Below are 5197 nucleotides of genomic sequence, written 5' to 3'. Positions count from 1 at the left end.
CTCAAAGTTTTGTTGAAAAAAAGCTTTTTAAATAATAATTTAACTATTAAATATGAAAATTTTGCTTATTTAATAAGAAATCTAAAAAAGTAGTAGATTTAGTACTTTTTCAAATGTTAGTTTTTTTTTGCAAAAACTAAAATTTATTGTTAATATTAATTGATATTTTACAAAATAGGTTTTAATAAAATAAATAAACTCAATAAGAAAAAGGTACTAAATTTAGTACTTTTTTTAAAAAGTAGTATTTTCATAATATTTTCTAAAAAAAAACTTTTTAAAAATGTTTTAAAGCAAGAATTTATACAATTTTCTTTACATACATAAATCAAATTTTTGTTTATTTGAAAAGCAATTAAAAAAGGTAGTAGATTTAGTACTATTTAAAAAAGTAAGATTTTTTTTAATTAAATTAAAATTAATAAATTAAAATATAATCTTAATATAAAGTAAATTATTAACACAAAATTAAAAAAAGGAAATAATTGAAAAAAGTAGTGAATTTAGTACTTTTTCCAAAAGGTAGTATTTTTAAATATTTTACTTAAAAATTACATTTTAACTTTTTTTAGGCCAAAATTTATTTGATTTAAATTTATTTCAAGCATTTTTTTTATTTTTTACTTTATTTTTAAAAGGTAGTAGATTTAGTACTTTTTAAAAAGTGTACTTTTTCCAAAAAAAGTTTTAATACTTTTATTAAAAGTTTTATTTCAGATAAAAAAAGTAAAAAACCTAATAAGAAAAAAGGTAGTAAATTTAGTACTTTTTGCAAAAAGTAGTATTTTTGCAATATTTTTTACTAAACTTTAATTGTTAAAGTTTTTCAAGCTAAATTTATTTGTTTTTATTGCAAAAAGAATATATTTGATATTTTTAAACAGATTTTAAAAAATAGTAGTAGATTTAGTACTATTAAAAAAATAGTATTTAAGACTTTTTCCAAAAAAAAAAAAAAAATATTGAGCAAACACAGCATAAAAATATAGTTTTTATAAGTTCTTGTTATTAATTAACTAAAAATATGACTGTTTTTAGAAAAAGTAGTAGATTTACTACTTTTTTAAAAAAAATCTTTTTTTTTTATTTTTTCTTAAAGAAAAACTAAAATTTTATGCAAAATTTATGAAAAGAGCAATTTTTCATTTGTAAATTTTGATTATTTAAAAAAAGTAGTAGATTTACTACTATTTAAAAGTGTGGCCTTTAATACTTTTTTATATTTTTTTATTATAAAAAAGTTGTTTTTCATAAAAATTGTGAAAAATTTTTGATTTTATTTAGAAATTTAGGTAATTTTAAAAAAAGTAGTAGATTTACTACTATTTTAAAAACTCCCTTTTTGATATTTTTTCTAAAAAATCTTTCAAAATTACCTAATATTAGTGATTGTGAGAAGATTTAACTTTAAATGAAACTATTTTAAAAAAAGTAGTAGATTTACTACTATTTTAAAAATTCGTTTTTTATACTTTTTTCTTTAAAAAGAAAAGAATTCTTTGGCAAACTTGGAAAAACTTTATGAAAATTCACAATTTTAATATGAAATTTTAGTTGACTTAAAAAATAGTAGTAGATATACTACTATTTAGAAACATTATTTTGAATACTTTTTCTATAAAATAACTCAAAAATACTTAATAATTGTGTTTTTAATATAGTTTTAAAGAGAATAAACTAAAATTGAGATTATTTAAAAAAAGTAGTAGATTTACTACTATTTTAAAAACTCCTTTTTTTGGTATTTTTTCTAAAAAAAAATCTTTCAAAATTACCTTATATTAGTGATTTCGAGAAGAGTTAACTTTAAATGAAACTATTTAAAAAAGTAGTAAATTTACTACTATTTAAAAAAAGTAGTAGATTTACTACTATTTTAAAAAGTTTTTTAAAAATGATTTCTTAACAAATTTATGGCTTCAGTGGACAATATTTAAGGAAAATTATCATTTTCATGCATAAATTTGTATGAATAGAAAAAGTAGTAGAAATACTACTATTTTTAACTCTTATACAAATACTTGTACGAGGTTCTACTTTAAAACATTTGCTTTGCAAAACATTTGTTAGAAAATTTAGTAAAAATCCTACGTTTTTTATTACTTTTTATTTGATTAAATAGCTTTTAGTTGACAACACTGTTAAAGAGAGCTTTTATGCAATACTAATTGGACTTTTATCATTTGGCAAATAAATATGACTTAATAACTTCTTTCCCTTTTATTCCCAATCGTTTTTTTTTTGTTTCTACTAAACTTTTCTTAAAACTTTTTTTAAATAAAATTTTTGTTAAAAATTTATGATTTATTTAAGTAAATTTTAGTTGTTATTGTAATGCAATTGCCAACTTGTAATGGGAGCCTGTTTGTATGCAACATTTTAACTATTTGAATGTAAGTGGGATGTATCTGTTAAGGCGCTGTTAAGAAATGGAATTTTAAAGTCTACTTTAAGGCTTAAATGCAAAGTTAAACGAAATTAATTTTTTTGAAATATTTATAGAAAATTGTGAATAAAAAAGAAAATCTAATGAAAACTCAACGAAAAAGCAAAGAAAAATAACTAAATCTATACAAAAAAGAAGTGTTTAAAAAAGCTCTTAAAATAAATATTTAATAAAAAACAGCTTTTAGGAAAAAGCACCAAAACAATATTTCCTATAAATCCTATAAAAGCACAAAATTTTCTTTAATTATTATAAATTTTTAAAGACAAATAATGAAAAAGTAAGGCTAACAGTAAGAATTTTCAAAATAAAAGTGATTTAGAAAAAAGCACCAAAATGAAAATCGTTTAAAAAAAGCTACAATTTTGTATAAAACTAAGATAAAAATGATATGAATAACAAAATTTGAAAAAGTACGAAGCTGAAAATAAAATATAAGCGATTTTTGAAAAAAAAGCACCAAAATAAAATTTCCATTAAATTTTGCTTAAAAACCCTATAAATTGTGTAAAACCAAAATAAAAATGATATAAATAACAAAATATGAAAAATACGAAGCTAAAAATAAAATATAAGCGATTTTTAAAAAAAGCACCAAAATAAAATTTCCAAGAAAAAAGTAAAAAAAACTCTGAAAATTTTATAAAATTAAAGTAAAAACTAAATTTTCAAGATAAAATATAAAAAAAGTAAAATAATCCATAAAAAACGTTATTTTAGAAAAAGCACTAAAACAATTTTTAAGAAAATCTAAAACAAATTTACTAAAATTTTAAAAGAATAACACGGTTTTCTTATAAAAGTGAAAATAGTCATATAAAAAGTAAAATTAAATGATTAAAAATGTGTTTTAAAAAAAGCACTAAAACAAAATTTTGGAGAATTTCTTAAAATTTTTAAAGAAATATATAGATTTGCATATAAAAAGTTATAAAACTTAGAAATAATAAGCTTTTAAGTAAAAATAAAGCATTAAAAGTGATTTTCAAAAAAAGCACTAAAACAAAATTTTCTGAATTTAAAGAAAATTTGTAGAAATTCTTAAAGAAAAGCAAGGATTTGCTTATGATAAGAATGAAAAAATGATAAATAATAAGTTTTAAATAAATAAAAAAACCTTAAAAAGTGTTTGTTGAAAAAAGCAATAAAAAGTAAATTACTAAAGAGTTAAAAGAAATAATGAAAATGTTAAAGAAAATTAAAGATTTCTGACAAAGAGTTTAAAATAAAGTAAAAAAGTAAGTTTTGAAGCATAAAAAGTGATTTTACAAAAAAGCACTAAAATAAAAATTTACAAAAAAATTGCAAAAATAGTTAAAGAAAATTAAGAAATTAAGGATAAAATTTTATATAAAGTTAAAATAATAAGTTTAAAATTATTATAAAACCTGTAAAAATGATTTTAGAAAAAAGCACTAAAACAAAATTTAATAAAAACCAAAAAATTTTGTTTTAAATTTAAAGAAAAACAAAAAAGTTGTTAATAAAAAGTATTGAAAACAAGTTAAAAGCATTATTAAACAAATAAAATAGAATTTTGAAAAAAGCACCAAAATAAAATCTCTAAAAAAAAACACAAAAATATAACAGAATTTCTAATGAAACTATGACAACAGAAGCAGAATATCAAATCAAACCAAAACATTAAGCTTTTTAATGCTGTTAATAAAAAAAAAAATAATTCAATATGTTTTTCATTAAAAAATATAAATATTCTAAAACTTCAGTTTATAACTCAATTTTTAAAAATGTAAATCTTAAAATGTTGAAAAAATAATTAAAAATTAAATAATTTATTTAAAAAAATTTATCCACATAATCTTAAATACAAAAAGAAAATGTCCTCAAAAACGCGTAAAATTTATAAATATTCACGTTATTTAAAAAATATCATATTACCAACAATTACTTTAAAATTGTGTTTAAATACCTGAGAAATTACAAAAAAATCTAAAAAATTGTTGTAAATAATTAAAAAAATCAAACGGCTCTTTAGCAATATTTTGGTTTACAACACTGTCAAAATTTTGTATACATTACATACGCCATATTTGCTTATATGTTAATTACTCTCTCTCTCACTTTATCGCCATTTATATGTGAATTTGTGTGTATGTTTGTGTTTTATTACTGTTATTGCTAATTGGATATTATTTCATCTTTATTTTATCACACACACATGTGCTTCGTTGTTGCTGTTGCCACTGTTGCTGCTTCTTATTCTTGTTCATCATTTAACATAAATAATAAAAACAAAATAAAAACATTGGATGTAATGTGGAAGAGACAAAGCAAAACGATAATTGTAAAACTGACGTCTAAGTAAAATAAAGGTAAGTTGTTATTGACAACATTTATTAGGTATAAAACACAGATAAAATAATTATTACTTTAGTATAAACACAATTGCAGCGAATTTTGACTGTAGACTATAGACTAGACTATATACTAGACTATAGACTAGACTATAGACTAGACTATAGACTAGACTATAGACTAGACTATAGACTATACTATAGACTAGACTATAGACTATACTATATACTAGACTATAGACTAGAGTATAGACTAGACTATAGACTAGACTATAGACTAGACTATAGAATAGACTATAGACTAGACTATAGACTAGACTATAGACTATACTATAGACTAGACCATAGACTAGTCTATAGACTAGACCATAGACTAGTCTATAGACTAGACCATAGACTAGTCTATAGACTAGTCTATAGACTAGACCATAGACTA

General features: G+C 19.7%; 1 long non-coding RNA gene across 1 annotated transcript; it reads left to right on the top strand.

Annotated features, from left to right (window-relative positions):
* The first annotated feature begins 1249 nt into the window (after positions 1-1249).
* LOC124421079 lies at positions 1250-2548 on the top strand. Its single transcript, XR_006941505.1, has 2 exons — positions 1250-2393; positions 2503-2548. It is a non-coding gene; the product is annotated as an uncharacterized LOC124421079 (long non-coding RNA).
* Positions 2549-5197: the final 2649 nt, after the last annotated feature.

This window comes from Lucilia cuprina, unplaced genomic scaffold (genome assembly GCF_022045245.1).
Source record: "Lucilia cuprina isolate Lc7/37 unplaced genomic scaffold, ASM2204524v1 Scaffold_641, whole genome shotgun sequence".
In the NCBI taxonomy this organism is placed as follows: Eukaryota; Metazoa; Arthropoda; class Insecta; order Diptera; family Calliphoridae; genus Lucilia; species Lucilia cuprina.
This window is presented reverse-complemented; position numbering and strand designations above follow the sequence as displayed.